The sequence below is a fragment of the Oreochromis niloticus genome, linkage group LG14, assembly GCF_001858045.2.
Source record: "Oreochromis niloticus isolate F11D_XX linkage group LG14, O_niloticus_UMD_NMBU, whole genome shotgun sequence".
Lineage (NCBI taxonomy): Eukaryota > Metazoa > Chordata > Actinopteri > Cichliformes > Cichlidae > Oreochromis > Oreochromis niloticus.
This window is the reverse complement of record NC_031979.2, coordinates 33204223-33221722: the sequence shown is the minus strand read 5'-3', so window position 1 is coordinate 33221722 and position 17500 is coordinate 33204223. Positions and strand designations below refer to the sequence as shown.

At 39.0% G+C, this 17500-nt stretch overlaps 1 pseudogene; it reads left to right on the top strand.

The window, feature by feature from the left end:
- The first annotated feature begins 14670 nt into the window (after positions 1-14670).
- LOC109204950 (sodium/calcium exchanger 2-like) lies at positions 14671-16690 on the top strand (annotated as a pseudogene).
- The last annotated feature ends 810 nt before the right edge of the window (positions 16691-17500 follow it).

Sequence of the window (17500 nt, the reverse complement as noted above, 5' to 3'; positions counted from 1 at the left end):
AACCTTTTGTATACAAGCGCGTTGATCCACACAGGTGTGCACACGGGTGTTCACTGTTCGTAGACATAAACTACACCTTTCTTAGCTGCTACTTCAAAGCACATTGTGCGCTGTCTGTCCTGCGTGCTGCACAACAACTTTCAATATTTAGTATTTACTGCTGTTCACACTCAGCTAGATTAACGTGATGGTGTTGTGTTTAGTATGTTGCTTTGTTTTTGTTTGTTTTTTTTTGCTTGTCTTTTCTTCTTTTTCTCTCAACAGGTGATCCAGGAGATTTTTGATTTTTTCTTTCTCTTTGTCTTTGTAAGTGCCCTTTCTCACTGTCCCTTTTCCCTTCTGTTTTTCTTTTCCTTCCTCTCTTTCTTTCTCCCTTTCCTATCCCCCCGTCATGTCTTTCCCATCTGTAACAACTGAAAATAAAATAAATAATAACAACAAAGTTTGATCAAATGGACCAATACGGCAATGCCATGATGATCCATTTGGCAAAATAAATCCATTTGGTATCCTTGTTGGTCTTCAGACAACAATTCTGATGGCTTAAGAACCAAATGGGACAGACAAAAAAAAAAAAAAAAAAAAAAGACAATATGCAATTTCCAACCTGCCAAAAAGTGATTGTGGACTATAACTTGTCACTGAAACAATATTTCTATTTCAAACTTGCAGGATTTCATTCAGAAGTGTTAAATGTGATATATTATATCCCAATCAGTCTCTAAGAAATGCTGAATAACTGTTAAAGGAACATTAATACCCATAATATGCCATTTTAAGCCTGCCCAAAAGTGATTGTGGCCTATATCTTGTCACTGAAATACTATTTCTGCTTCAAACTTGCTGCATGTCGTTCTGAAGGCTCATATGTGACATATTATATCTCAAACAGTCCATTAGAACTGCTGAATAACCATTAAGGGAACAATAAAACTCATAATATGCCATTTCCAACCTGCCAAAAAGTGATTGTGGCCTATATCTTGTCACTGAAACAATATTTCTGCTTCAAACTTGTTGGGTATCATCCAAAAGGATCATATGTGGCACATCATGTCCCAAACACTTATAGCAGTCTTATTGCACATGTGTGGGTTTGATCAGCTACAAAAGTCTTTGTTGTAGAGTCTGACAGCAGTGGGGAGGAAAGACCTGCGAAACCTCTCCGTGGGTGCCGCAGCCTGCCACTGAAGGAGCTGCTCAGTGCTGTCAGATTCTCCTGCATGGGCTGGGAGATGTTGTCCAACAGGGATGAAAGCTTAACCATTCAAACATTCTCCTGTCACTCACCACCTCCACTGGGTCCAGAGGGCATCCTACAACAGAGCTGGCCCTTCGAATCAGCCTGTTCAGTCTCTTCCTGTCCCCGGCAGAGATGTTGCCGCCCCAGCAGACCACGCCGTAAAAGATAGCTGAGACATAAGAGACAAATATTGTTCTTTTAATATGTTGGCATTACTAAATTTGGCTCAATGCTTACGTATATGTGTAAAAAGAAAGTGTACGAGCTCTGATAACTATTTCTGATAGAATAAAGAGTAGACTGATATATTAAGTATTCCTGTATTGGGTGAGAAAATCCTACCATGTCATAACTGATTTAAGTCATACAGAATAGATATCAGAGCCTTAAACAGGCTGGCTTCTGCTAAATGGGTCAAACTGCGCACTGCTGGCACGGTCTCTGCGCACAGAAAATCTGCGTTGCGCACAAAGAAAAAATAACTTGAATTGAAATTAATAGTAAATATCATTTCAGTGAGAAATCTCATAGACACTGAAATTACAATGTGAATAACATCAGTAACAAACTGTTCAAACAACAAATGTCCTGCAAAAGCTAAACTGTTCCTGAAAGTTAACTATTATTATCTTTCAGAAACAAGCTACAGTTTGTAAGCTTTGTTTCCCTGTCCTTTAAAACACACATACCTATTACTGCCAGCCAAACTATCATATTGTGAGAGGAGGAAAATAATACAGGGCTCACAAACCAGAAGGAATAACCTAAAACTACATGTATTTCAGGCATTGGGTCTAAAATACAAAATCCTCGATTTTATAAGCTAAATGAAATAAATATCCGTGATGAAAGGGAACTAAATATCTTGAAAAGCAGGGAGAACACAAGAAGAGGGCAGGACCACAGACAATTAATACAAACTGACACACTTGGGCTAAGCAGGAAATGGGAAACAGGTTTGGAACAAGGAACCTCTGAAGACAATTAAGAAAGCAAAACAAAGGAACCTTGAAAAGCATATAGAAAATGTTTGCATTTGCAAATATGTTTGTAAATATCCTATTTGTGCCAAATTTGATGAATAAATATTAAGCACTTGTTCACCTGACATATTCGGCAAGTATTTAAGTTGAGCCATTTAAAGAGAACATGTGCAGTATAGGTTGGATTTAACCTTTTAATTTGGGCAATTTAAATTATATTATTATTTATCATTATTATTATTATTATTATTTACTGATAACTGTACACACTATACCAAAAGGACAGCATACTATGTTTTGTCCTACGAGGTGCATTGTTCATTAGTCTACACACCAAATGGCAACTCCTTAGCAAATAAATAAATAAAATAAAAATGATGAAATAAAATGATGCGACCAAGACAAAACCTGTGGTATTTTGTAAATATGACAATAAACGCGAATTTACTGTGTATAACTTTATTAGCAGTGTCCTCCAACAACATTGAGAATAACGTCCTCCTCTCTGCCCCTTAATGGTCTCTGGTCGCTATGGTAACGCGTAAATATTTCTTTAAAATTAAGACACACCTACAACACAAGAAAAGACCCAGGGAAACAGAGTTAACGATAAAAGCAAAAAGAAACCCTGAAAACCATCAATTTTATGCTGAGCCTCAACTCTCGTGGTGCGGTACCAAACGACGCACGGGTCGGTACCGGTTGGCGACCGCTGATTTACACTGTATATTCAAGGTTACGTTACGTCAGTCCCACCAATCACGAGTTGCAAAGCGAGAAATACATTTGACACTCACCGCGTTGTCCAATTAAAACTCTGACTTGTGTTTGGTGGTTGTAGAAATCTTTTTATGAGCTTTTAGCTGAGATTGAGAAGTCTGAGTGCACCACACATGCCTGCCTATATTTACACAGCAGACCTGGCATTACAGCCGGTAAAACCGTGCGCAGTTGCCCCCGCCCGGTATCGCGGGCCTTGCGCTAGGCTAGGTTAGCTGCCTGACGCCATCTTGATACCCGTGCTATCAAATGCTAAGACTAGCTAAAAGTCCATGGTGCATAATATACACATATGCTACATTTCATACCCAAAAAAACCGCTTACCTGTATGTCCTTAACCCTCCGAACACGAGGACATTTAATGTTCAAACATGTCTTGCTTTGCATACTAATAATCAAGGAACTGACCTCACAGCCCACTGTTCATTCACTGGGCTGGTTTCAGTTATTGTGCAAGACTTGCACAATAACTGAGAGAGCTGTGCCCTTATAAACAGTACACTTGGGGGAAACCTGCAGTCAGCTGAGACGTCCCTTGGATGAGTGACGAAACGCTTCTATCACTGAAAACAGAATCAACCCTTTGGAAAGGTTTAAACACCTACAGTGGACGGCCTTTAGGCAAGGCCAGCCAAAATGTCATGTGACCATTTCTGTATGACATCCTCACTCCTTGGCTTAGAGTGATGATGTCATAAAGTCAAATTTAGAATCTAAAATCCTTTGAAGTTTTTCCTTAAATAGGACTGAGAAGCAGCAATTTCTAGTCAGTGTTTTCACAGCTTTCAAACGTTCACCAGAGAAACATTTAAAAACCTTTTCAAAGTCACTGTAGTGTATACAGCCATGTGTCTACAAAAACACCAAAAAAGACAAATAGCATCCCTGTCCTCTCTTCACTCTGGTGATCAAATGCAAAAAGTTGTAAAAAGCCCTAAAATAATAAAGAATAAAAGAAAAAGTTTCTTATACATTCGAAGGGCATTAGAGAAAAGGAGGAAAGAAAAATACAATCTACAAAACAAAATTAAGCAAGCTGAAGAAGAGATACTTCAACTACAGGAGAAGTGCATAGAAATGGAAGCACAAATTAAACGCCAGCCTGACATAGAGATCATTAATGAAGGCTGGGGAATCAAGTTTGGTCGAGCCAAAGAACAGATTTATTCCCTGAGAAAAACCAAAAAGACACTGGACGCTTGTGTAGAAAAATTGACCGAGCAGCTTAAAGCGGATATTGCTACTATAGATCAGTTACAAGAAGGGCTCTTAAACGGACACGAAATTAATAAGGATCTCCAAGAAAAGCTCTACGAAGTTCTGGAAAAAAAAGAGAAATCCTTCAACAGAAGGAAGAACAAGACATAAAGCTAAGAGACATGCAGTGCAAACTCAAAGACATGGAGAAAAATACAGAGAGTCCGCAATGGCTGAATTTCAGCCTGTAGCCTCTGTCCTCATTACTCCAGAGAATATTTTACCTGCTGTCAGCGAGTGTTTCGATCGGTTCTCCCGAGTACAATGGGGGACGATTGAACATGGAGTCTGGGACTCTGATCTCCAAGCAGCACTGGCTGACATGATAACAGAAATAATTCAGACAGTTTCTACTGGTATCCTGAAATCGGCACTTCCCGCAGTTCAGAAGTTTATGACACATGCGTCCCAAACAGATATTAGCATACCTGTGGTAAAAATAGCTCCGTCGCTGGGAGACTCTCTCTCAACGAGCATTGCTTTGGATGAAACTGTCCAAAGTGACAAAGTTTCTGGTGCCGTGGAAGACATCCAGGATGTGATTTTACGAGCACTAACCCCAACAGAGCAAAGAGAAAGCGACAGACTGTCTGAACCAGAGTCAAGTCCAGTTTCTCCTCACAAAATCAACCCATCTCCTGTGTGAGTGTACTAGAGCAGGACCTACCTCCAGAAAAAGCCCCGAGCCTGAGCCAGTCGCTGACACTGGGCCTACAGAAGGTCAAAGTCAGCCATCAATCTCTAAAAACTTACAGGAGGAACCTTCAGAATTTTTATATCACCTTTTGCTGCTGAGAAAATTGCCAAAGACTTCAGCGCCGTTCTGTTATCGAGTCTCCTCGAGAAATGCAGTTTTGACACAAGAAAGACAGTGAATACAGAAAAAGAAAGGCCATCACCAGGCGTCTTACACATCTGGTTTTAGATAACGTCAGAAGCTCAGAATATCTGAGTGCTCTTGAAAATAACAAACTTCAGATTGTAAAGAAAATGACTAAAGCCCTTAGAAAGGAGCTTGGCTCTTTAGATCAGTTCGTACATTCTGCTCTTACACCAGATGATTCAACATTTGCTCAACTTTTCTGGCTCATCTGGAAATCATTATTGAGGTTGTACTCAATCCCCAATGAAGTCTAAAATTGCAAGTTTCTTTCGAGCAGTGGGAAAAGCTTTAATGAAGCCGTTCAGCTGCTGCTTTAAGGGCAGCAGTGATGACTAAATGACCATCTTGACTTTTTTCCCCACTAGCATGCTTCTTTAAAGATCTTGAAGCATTTGGCCATCAGAAGTATACTTCATCTTGTCTCCCTATATTTCTTTTCACCCCCCAACCGGCCGCAGCAGATGGCCGCCCCTTCTTGAGCCGGGTTCTGCTGGAGGTTTCTTCCTATTAAAGGGAGTTTTTCCTCCCCACTGTCGCCGAGTGCTTGCTCAAAGGGGATCTTCTGATTGTTGGGTTTTTTCTTGCTAATACTGTAGGGCAGGGGTGGCCAACTCCAGTCCTCAAGAGCCGGTGTCCTGCAGGTTTTAGATGTGTCCTTGATCCATCACAGCTGATGTAAATGGCTACATTACCTCCTCAACATTTCTTGAAGTTCTTCAGAGGCCTGGTAATGAAGTGATCATTTGATTCAGGTGTGTTGACCGAGGGTGTTATCTAAAACCTGCAGGACATCAGCTCTCGAGGCCTGGAGTCGGCCACCCTGCTGTAGGGTTTTCACCCTACAGTATAAAGCACCATGAGGAGACTGTTGTTTTGCCGCGATGCTATATAATCTTGAATTTAACTGAATTTTAAAACATCTATTATAGCATCAAAGTAAAACTAAACGACTAAAGTATACTTCATTCAAATGAATCAAAACCTGACATGAAGAAAATATTATTCAGCATCAAATAAAATCCAAATCACAAATACATTCTGATTTTCTTGTGTTTTATTGTGTTGTCAAGTATGAAAAAAAGTGCTGCATTTGTGCGCTCTGATCATCAGTACTGGCACTGGCGGCTACGGTTAGCTAACCTTAACAGCTGGTTGAAAACTTCATTCAAGTAATTGTTTTTTCCTTTAACGTAATTCTATGATGAAAATTCTGAAACTGTTACATAATTTATTCTGTTCATTGCTCATTTGGTGTAAAGATATAACAATTCATTTTAAACCTTGTTTTTCTTGCCTGATGCTAGTCAAAGATAGATGTTAGAGTATATTTCCTGAAAGTCCTACACTGCAAAACAGCTATACTTGAAACAAGCCAAATATTCTTAAATCTGACAAATTTTCTTGTTTTGAGCAAAAAAAAAATCTGCCAATGGGGTAAGCAAAGTTGCTTGACTAGAATTCTTAAAACTAGCAAATTATCCTAACTGACATATGCCTTTTAACTAGACAAAATTGTCTAAAATGTATGCTTAATTCAAGAAAATGTGACTTATTATAAGTAAAAGACACTTTTATATTTAGAAAATCTGTACCTAAAATGAGTATTATGCTTTCTTGAACAAGCTGTTTTCAAGAATTATTTGCTTACTTTAAGATTCTACACCTTAATTTAGATTTTTCACGTAAAAAAAAAAAAAAACAAAACACCTTACTATAGGACAAATCTTCTTAAAACTGAATTGTTTCTTTCTTGATTGAGCTAACTATAAGAATTATGTTTCGACTCTGAGAACAATAATCAGCCAAAATTCCTGAGAATAAGACACCATCTCTTCAAAAGCTACTAAAATAAGGGAATTTATCTTAAATTAAGACATCAAAAGCACTCTTAGTTTTTGCGCTTTATTGACACAGCAATGGGTCAGTAACTCACTGAGGTCTGTTCCAGGAGAATCATGTCTAAATTATACATTTCAGCAGGGTACTGTGTAACATGGCCAATACAAGAAGTGCATATTCCAGATACTCTTAACATGAATAATAACAGTATAACACACTCATGGCTGGTATCAAAAATAAATTTTGCTGAAGCTTAAAACAATCACTATTGCAAATTAGAGCTGGGCAATATAAGATTTTTTCATATCACGATATGTTTTTTTCATTTCAGGCGATAACGATATATATCATGATATAAGCCAAATAACTATATTTGTAAGATTTAAATTTTTAAATTTTTGCTCACAAGTAAAATGTGAAATAATCAGCAGCTTGTTTTGATTTAAATATTTATTTCCATAAGAAGTTCAACAGGGTAGATGTACTTAAGGAACATGAGACTTCAGTTTCAGATAAATAAAGGCAAATATCGCAAACTACACAAAAGGCAGCCGCTAAAGCGTTTAAGTTTCAAAACAGAACAAACAAAACAGACAAACTAAATTGTCAATTCCACTTAGAAACAAAATTTTAATTCTAAAAATAAATCTTAGTTTGTTTTACAGAAGAACAGACAAAATTGACTAACTTTTGTCAATATCAAATAAACTGAGAACTAAAAGGAAATTCTCAATCTCTCCTTGTTGTATAGCTTATCTTTTCAAACAGTTTTAACAGTTACTTTAGTCTGACAAAAGCCGAATTAGCACTTTCAGTCAGAGACTGAGCATGCACCGCTTTATTGTCTTTCCAGACTTGCTTTCGGCACAATTTACAGTGCGCGCTACTCTGTTTTTTGTCAGACTTGAAATAGCCGAAATACCTTCACACTACAGAACTTCTGTGGCCCTTCCGTTCGACAAGCTCTCCGGCATTGGAACCATCATCGTTTTTTCTTCGGTAACCTTCGGTCACACTCTCGGTTGATTTTTCTCTAGTCGGCAAACTCATTTCCTCCATTACCCGGGCAGCCCGGCTGCAAAACAAATACACATGTGTGCCTTGGCACTTGTGCTGTACGTATCAAGTCACGTGACGCGACGCTGCGGCTGTGATTGGTTCGGCTCTGCGCTACTTAATTTGGATTGGCTGTTCTTTTTTTCTTTTCTTTTTTTTTTTTTTTTTAGAGGACAAGAGAGATGAGGCCTATCGCAATAGTTTAATATTTCTATCGAGAAAAAGTTATTTCGCAATACATATCGTTATATCGCCAGCTCTATTGCAAATCCTATATTACATAACATTTTAGAAGAACAAGTTTAACGACCACACAAACAAACATGTGTTTTCCATTTGAACAACTTTTCTAGAGAAAAAAAAAAAACAACCTCACTGACTAACACTGAGTCTGATAAACAAGGCAGATGGAGTCTGTCATCTGAGAGACTCACTCAATGAATGACTTCCACTCACCAAGAGCCTTCCTGTAAGAGGGGGTTGAATCTCAGTCATGGATGGAGTCTTTGAGTATTTCAGTTTGCAAGACAGACAGCAGCGTGGAAATGCACTTTGGATATGTGAGGTGGAGGGCATAGTAATATGCCATCAGATAGAGCAGTCCCTCATTAAGATCCTTCCGGTCAAAAGTGCTCACCGGTGTGCTTCCAACAGCTATCATGCAGTTGCCTTCAGAGACAAGCAGAACTGGACACCCAGGGGTCGCTGACGCAGGTAGCCTTCAGGGTCTTCTGAAGTTTACATGACAGAAAAAAAAAAGAGGATTAGAACAAGACCGTAAGAAACACAATTTTTGAGTTGCATTCCAGTTTAAATAGATCAACTTTTTTGTAGGTTTTCTTAACATCAACATGTTATGGGGATCTGAACTTTAAGAATATTTGACTGACTCCACAGTAAAATATATAAAATGAAAACATGAGTAACTGCAAAATTCAACAATATATACACATAGACCATCTCCAGTAGTTGTTAGCGTTTTTTCAGCAGCAGTCTTGTTCTAAAATACAGTGTACATAGGGCTAATTTCACATAAAATTGCACAAGAACTAGGTCTCTAAACATGAAAGAAAGTACAACAAAATATTAGGAAAAGTGTTGAACAATAAAAAATATGTATATTTAATAAATGTGTAGGCCACTTGATTTAAACCAAAACTAAAGAAGATTCTACTGTCTATCTGCTAAGTGAATATTGGTGGAATTACTTGAAACTGCATAAAACAAGCTGGTGTGTTCACAGTTTTGTCACACAACGATAGGACAGAACTTACTTCTTCACATTTGTGCACTGCAAGCCATAGAGCCCGACGCCTGAGGAAATGTTCAGGACCAGGAAACAGATCTTTGACGTCATCTCGTGACAGTGATGAGAGCAGGTCTTCTCCAACATTTGCTTCTGCAATAGGAGTTTCCAATTATCACTACATTGCATTATCCTCATGTGCAAGCCAGCTGACAGCTTTGCTTGGGTAACACACAGGATACACAAGAAACATAATTTAATATTTACCATTTAAAAACAATACTCTATTTCATTATATTCCCTCCTGACTGCTCCACAGGTTCTAAATTACCTTCCTCCCATTGACTGGAAAAGTATTATATTTGTGATACATCAATTATATAAGTGTATACATATAAATGTCTCTTTTTTTAACTTCCTGTGCTAAAGTATATAATGAAATAACTTTACTAATGGAAATTTGAAACTCCCACAATTTCTGTAAAACTGGCATTAAATTATGGCATTTTGCACACTTGTTGAATAAATTCACAGACGCTAGGTCCACACCTACCCTACCCGGGTATTTTTGAAAAAGCTGATTTTTGTATGCGTTTGCACCTTTCGTCCACACGTAAACGGCGTTTTCGGTCACTGAAACGGAGATTTCTAAAAACGCCTGCCAGGTGGATATTTTCAAAAACTCAGTTTTTGCATTTACATGTGGACGAGAAAACGGAGAAGACGCAGCGTCAAAGGTGTGCGCCTTTTTTGACGTCACACTGTGCGCCGCATTATTGTTCCGGTGAAATTAATTTCTACAATACTGTTACTGTTAATTGTACTCTCTGCAGGGTTTAAATGCTTACATATACACACACAGTTACTGTCCCTCCACACATAGGACTGGGTTCTGCTTCTATGCCCATCTTTGTTTGCTATTTCCCACGAGGCTTCTAGACTTCTGATTGGCCAACATTTCTACACGGTTGGGAATATATCGCCACCTGTTGCTTTGGCATGCTCCTAGCAGCGTTTCCTTCATTTCTGCGTTTACTTGTGGACGGATTATTTTTTAAAACGAAAACGGAAAATCTCAGTTTTCAAAAATATCCATGTACGTAGTGTAATAGCACTAGCATATTTAAATATGCTAATGCAACTACGCTAACCGCACAAGCTAAGCTAACAACCGAGTATAACCTGCCATGCTAGCGACTTAACATGCAACATAGCAGAACACAAAACATATAAAAACAAAAGAGTCACATACCTTTCAGGGTGGCAATTGTTATTTCGTCCAGTTTCTCCATAGCGTGCCTTAATTTCTTCACACTGTACCACTGTACCCCAAATATTACTAATCCTGCAATCCAAATTGAGGCACGAAGCTAGAGGCGCGAAGGTGGACTGTACCAACTCAGAAGTATGGGGTTGTGTACAGAAATGGTTAGTTCGCTCTTTTATATCTATAAATTCTATATATTTAAAGATTTGACTATTTGGTTAGAGTATATTCAGTAAATACTGACATGTCGGTACTATTACTACTACAGCTGTTATAAGGCAGCGAATTAGGATAGCCATTCCTACCCCTTAATGGAATAATCCTGGTCATCTTGGCATTATGGGAAAAACGGTTCACAGATCAGTGAAACAAAATGATTTGGCGCTGTGTTATCTGCTTCGTTTTTGTGGGTCTGACCCTCAAATCCTTACAGAGTCATATTAATTCTGCACATAGCCATAGTCCAGATTTCCGTGTAGTTTGTGGCATAGATGGATGTGTCAAAGAATATCGTGTTTACAATTCATTTGGTATCACATTCTTCGAACACACTCTGACCACCTTGGCAATGGACTATGCAGTGGATCGACTATGACACAAAAATCTGTAAGGTGAGACTGACTATATACTTTGATATCTTTGTAAATAATCATATAAGTATTCATATTACATTCCTACTTGTTTTTACAGCTTAACAGTAGATATGTTAATGCTAATTCCTTATGATCCACAACAATGCTATCTATTTATAAAGACTTTCTGAGTGTTTAATTTCTCCTAATAGAGAAAACAGCATTTTTATTTTTTTTAAACTTTTGTTTTAAATAAACCGATGGGCATGGTCCAGAGTCTCCTTGGTTGTTTGTGTTTATTAATATTCATTGTTTCAGTTAGTTTCCTGGTAATTTGTTAATTATTTCCAGTGTTTAGGTGTTCTCCGTGCCTCCCTTGTCTTGAGTCAAGTGTCCCTGATGGTTTGATGTTCATGTTTATTCCTGTTTTACTTTGATAGTCCCATGCCCTGCATCCGTGTATTCTGTTGCGCTTCCCCTGGTCTCTTTCATCTGATTAGTGTCAGCTGTGTTTCGTACCTGTCTGCCAACTCCTCGTTTCCCTGTGTGTGTGTATATATTAGTGTGTACTTCCCTCCGTTCTTTGTCGGATCGTCTGCATTTTCTCCTCTGTCATCTGTGTCCCCCCCACCCCCGAGGTTTTCATGTCTCATGCTCCTTGCTCCAGATCGTAAGGTTTTTGCAATATTTTGCAAGTTTAGCTTTCCAGGTTTAGGTTTTTGAGGATTTTTAAAGCTTTTAAATGACAGTTAAGCTGCCAAATGTCAATCAGCATTAAATTAGTAACAATTTATTAAACTCAGTCTGAAACATACATATTTAGAGTAAATTATCAATGCAGAATAGAATTATTTAGAAATTATCAGTGTAGCTTGTAATTAATATCTTTAACCAGTCAATTAATCTCAATTGCAGTTCTAGGAGGAACCCTCATCATTGGTGAGAGTCTGAGTAACATGTGGCCTACAGGACTGATCCAGTGTCGAAAACCAGCCAACAAGCCAGCCAAAAATGGATGCGGCTGTAGACACCAGATTGAACTCAGGAGAAGATGCAGTGATTGAGCAAAACGCAATACAGCATGATCCAGACAGTGTGTGCCGTGTTGTGTCAAACTTGACAGCAGTTTATTACACTTTAGTGTCAATAAATACATTCTTAAACTAGCAGCTGTTTAAGTGGCCTTACTCTTGAAATGAGAAAAATAATCTTGTTTTTATTCTGGAATTTCAACCGAACCGTTTTCATACCTTGTAACTGGTAAATAAAGCTCAAGATGAGCTGAATATCCTTTTAAGAAAGCTAACATATTTCCTAGAATAAGATTTATTTTCTTGTGCAAACTTGCTTGTTAAGAATATATTTCTTTTTAGACAAAAATAAGAAAATGTCCATAAACAAGGGTTTTTTTTACTTTCTTGAAAATCGTTTTTGCAGTGTAGGAAGAGCAAGATACTGCGCAGGACACTCAAGCTCCCAGGCCTCTGTAGAGGACCCAAGCTTGAAGAATTAAAAATAAATTAATAAATAAAACACCACCCCACCCAGGGCAAGAGGAGAAGTTTTTTTATTTTTTAAATTAACATGAAATTATCCACCGAACTTTTCATTCCTATCAAGATTTCTTTTAATTGTAGTTTCACTGTAACTCCCCCTCCCTTTAGAATCTAGCCGCAGACATTTCTTACTCGCTGCATAACCAAATAGATTGTCTTTACCTTTCAGTCGCACCGAGGGCTCTAAGTAGACTTGTCTGATGCAAGTACCTGTCAGATTTGTTAATCCAGTTGCTGTAAGTTGTCATCTGCAACAGATGAAGCCAGAAGCAAAGGACATTAAATAACAGTTACAGGCAATGTAACGCTTCATCTTATTGTAGTTCTGTATACAACTATTCATTAGTTCACTGTTGATAAGAAAGACAAAAGGCAAACACTGAACATTGATTTCAACCATAGGCGTTTGCCTACTTTTCATTTGATGTCTAGACTAGAATTTAGCCAAGTTACAGTCTGTTGGTACAATACACAGAAATCACTCCTCCCAATTAGATGCTAAATGTTACCAACCTGGTCGGTAACAGTAAGATTTAATAAAGTAAATAGGAGGGAAGTTCCCTCCCTGGGCTCCCGCTTACAGGGATGTTTAACACAGCTATAGCTAAACAGCAGTTCAGAGTTCAGCACCATCATCTGTAATACAGCTTCCTGTCTGTGTTCACTGGCAAGTTAACTATCTCCACATTAAGCCAGAGCTCAAGTAAAAAATGTACAACAAGGTGCATCATATTCTAGGTGGATTATTGGACCCCAACTTTTACAGTTTCAGACTAGTTTTTGGCCTGAATGATGTCCAATCAACTTTTAATGCTCAAAGCAGTGAGCTCAAAATCACTCAGGCAACATGAAGTCTGCCCTCTTTGTTTTGTTTTAATAATGAGGTGTCAGAGTTTTCCCAGTTTTTCAATTGTTGTGGGTAAAATGGCGATTTCACCAAGGCGGACCTTATACCAGGGTCACAGACTTTATATAAAAGATATACTGTGACTTCACCAATTGATTACGTTGTGCATCATCAGCCAAGGGAGGGTGGATCTGAATTACAATCTAAGGACACTGCTCTTCCTACGTGGGTGACTTGTAAATCCCATGATGAAGCTACCCTGCTTTATCCTCTATCCTCAAAAGCTACAAATGACCTTCATGTTTTTTTTTTATGTCATCTAAAATTACCAATTAAGAGCATAAATGCATCAGCAAGTGATGGAGCTCATGTACAGTCTCATTTCTGCAACCTCAGAGTTCCCACCTTTCTGGTGATTTAAAAGAATTTCATTCAGAATGGCTTATTTTCCAGACCTGGTAGCTACATCTGTTTTATACACAGTATGTACTCAGTGTGCATTTGTTACATTGTATCTTCGCCCAAAAGTTAGTCAGATAAATAAGAAAAGATCATTCCTCTTCTTGCACACAAACAGCACATAAACAGCTGATTCATCACAGAGACGTTGCCCTTAGCCAGAGAGAGCAGAGTAGCAGCAGAGCTGTGGGAACACCTACCCGGGTCGCTGAGGTGTTTAATCATCATTATTGTCTAGTCCTACACCCACCTCTCCTGGTCCTGTAGCCAGTGTGTTCCTCTTATTGTATTCAGACAGCATCTACAGCATGTCATTGCGCAAAAACATGCTAGCTTGTAATGTTGTTGTTTATTGTGTCACTTCCAAAGGCATTGATCTGTAAATGTTTTATAGAAAAACACATTGAGGAAAATAGTCATCTGTTCTTATGGAAACACCAATCTGTCAGTCTGTCATTGATTCTGTGACAGTGTGATTTAACTGAAATGTAAAACCGTAATAACATTCCAGCTAAATTATCTAAAGGAGAAAAGATGCTTGATTAACGTAATTCAATCCTAAAAACAAAGCACCAAATGTTGCTGTAAACTGCTCCTCCAATCAGTAAAACATATTAGCATGCTCTAGTCTGTAGTGTAATAAAATAATAATCTATATTTTAATAGCCGCCTTTTTCAGGCATGAAGGGTCAGTCGGTGGAGGTCAGATTTGTAAGTGAAGGCCACCATCTAGTGGAAGCAACAGATCTCTGCAGACAGTCAGTTAACGTATTCCTTGAAGCATATTTCCATGTGTAGCTGTGATATTTTTATTATAAAATGTTTCCTATATCATTAATTACAACTTTCATAGCTTTTTACAGGAATTAGCCCCTGTTATGGAGTGGATAATGAAAATGTTGTGTTTTGCCATGATGGGTTTTATTTCATTGTGTTTTGTATGTTAAATAAAAGATTTTTTTCCCACAAAACAAGGACAATCGGTTTGTATGAAGTAAGAGATGATTTAGAAATATGTAATAGGTAAAGGACCCAGTAAAAGTATGATAAAGATTTTTAAAAGTATTCCTGTGCAAAGTCAAAGACCGCTCTGTCCTTTAAGGTGCTATAATAGTTTGGTCACTTCAGGGTTAGAGAGCTACGACTACAACAGAACATTTATGGATTAATATCCTGCCACGCCATGAAACTGGCAGGACATAAATCCCACACATCACCTACAGAATCAAAAAGTCCTTCCTCGTGACGGTTCAAACCCAGGTCACTACTGTGTCCAAACCCCTGAGTACTCTGAGTAGTATGACCTCCGTGCTGTTTGTAACTTGTAAAAAATATCACTGTTGTTTGGCTCCTCCAGGTGATGGCGATGATGACGAGGAGGAAGGTCGTGAGGAGCGCCTTCCATCTTGTTACGACTACGTCATGCATTTCCTCACCGTCTTCTGGAAGGTTCTGTTTGCCTGCGTCCCGCCAACAGAGTACTGGAACGGCTGGGCCTGCTTCTTCGTGTCCATCAGCGCCATCGGGTCCTCACCGCCATCATCGGGGATTTGGCATCGCATTTCGGCTGCACCGTGGGGCTGCGGGACACTGTGACCGCCGTGGTGTTTGTGGCGCTGGGAACTTCCATTCCAGGTGAGTAAATGTCCCGTTTCACTGTGTGAGAGCAAGAAAAGCAGAAAGGAGCGTGGATGATTGATTGTTTTGAGTATTGGATGGATTATGGGAGAATACCCAGATTTATGAGTGCATGTAGTGTCACTTTGTAACTTTGTAGTTGTTTTGTGTCCTTCAGTCATTTGCATCATTTTGCATCTGTTTATAATCATCTATTTGTATCTTTTGTGTGATTTTGTAGGTGGTTTGTTGCTCTTTCTGGCCATTTTATGTCTTTGTCATTTTGCATCTTTTTAATTGTTTTTAGTCACTTTTTTGTCATTTTGTGTCTCTGAATCATTTCAATCATTTTCAGTCATCTTACTGGACACAAGCTTTGCGCCTCTTTAAAGTAATTTGGATCTCTCTGTAGTTGCTTTGACTTTCTGTCAATCATTTTGTACCTTTGCAGTTGTTTTTTGTATCTTTTTGGTCATTGTTTGTCTCTTTGGAATCATCTAATTGCTTTCTATTTAAAAAATTTCTGGGTGTGAAGGTGTGTGACTCACATTTTCCACCTTTTCCTTCTCCAGACACCTTTGCTAGCAAAGTGGCTGCCATACAAGACCAGCATGCCGACGCATCGGTTGGAAATGTCACTGGCAGCAACGCAGTCAACGTGTTCCTGGGGATCGGAGTGGCATGGTCAGTGGCCGCCGTGTACTGGAGAATTAAAGGAAAGGAGTTCCGGGTGGATCCTGGATCACTGGCGTTCTCCGTCACGCTCTTCACCATCTTCACGTTCATCTGCATGTCCGTGCTATTGTTCAGACGCCGGCCCTCCATCGCGGAGAGCTTGGCGGCCCGAAAGTGTCCCGCCTCCTGACCACCCTCCTGTTCCTGGGTCTGTGGTTCCTCTACATCCTCTTCTCCAGCCTAGAGGCCTACTGTCACATCAACGGCTTTTAAAGAGGAGATGAAGAATGTTCCAGAAGAATTTTGCACAGCAGCACACACAAAATCGTTGACTCTCAGTCCATTTAGTCCACGGTTTAACACAAAACAAGTGTAAGATTCATCTGGTTAATAGGGCTTCAGATACATGTTCACAACACTACATTTAAGCATGTGTAAACAGCGCATTTTAAACACATCATTGTTACTTGGAAGATGAGGGTTAAGAGGAAGTATTTTGGAGGGTGAGAGCGTGAAAACGAAAGGTTACTGCGGATAGTTAACGGGGAGCAGACGGAGAGTGACAGAGAATGACTGTGACGGAGATTCAGAGGTGAAAGAAGTCAGGTCAGTCAGAGGAGTGCTGCTTTATTCACTTTAAAGCCAGGTGTTTATTTTGGGTTGAGGAGCTCACTTCCAGGATCAGACCACTGAGACGGATCACAACCTGTGAGCATTGAAGGAAAATACCTTTTTTCCTTTAGTCTCTCATTCAAACCATCAACTCTGCAGCTTCATGTTCTTCACTGAGGAAGTGGAGGAGCACTGCATCAAATAAGGAGTCGAATGTTTACAACAACATTACATTTGTTTACTACTAGAGGTTCTTGTATAGTGGTGATGCTTGTCTAATACGCAGTATAGCTGAAGGTGGCTCTCACACGCGCTGTAAATAGTACAAACCGTTGTACATATAGAGTGTAGTAATTTCACAGGCAGGCTGCCACACAAAGGATGCAGAGACAGAAATGCCAGTTTCTACTGTCGCTGTCAGCAAAGCTTCGATGATTTCATTGCACAGGCTGGAACACTGGTAGTTGCAAATATTACAAATGTCAGCGGCTTTATTTAGCGACATGCTAAGTGGAAAATAAAAGTTTTAGCAACCAAACAAGTAAATAAGAAGCTGCATAAGTGTAACACTGACAAAAGAACATCTTTGTACTAATCTCTTTACCGG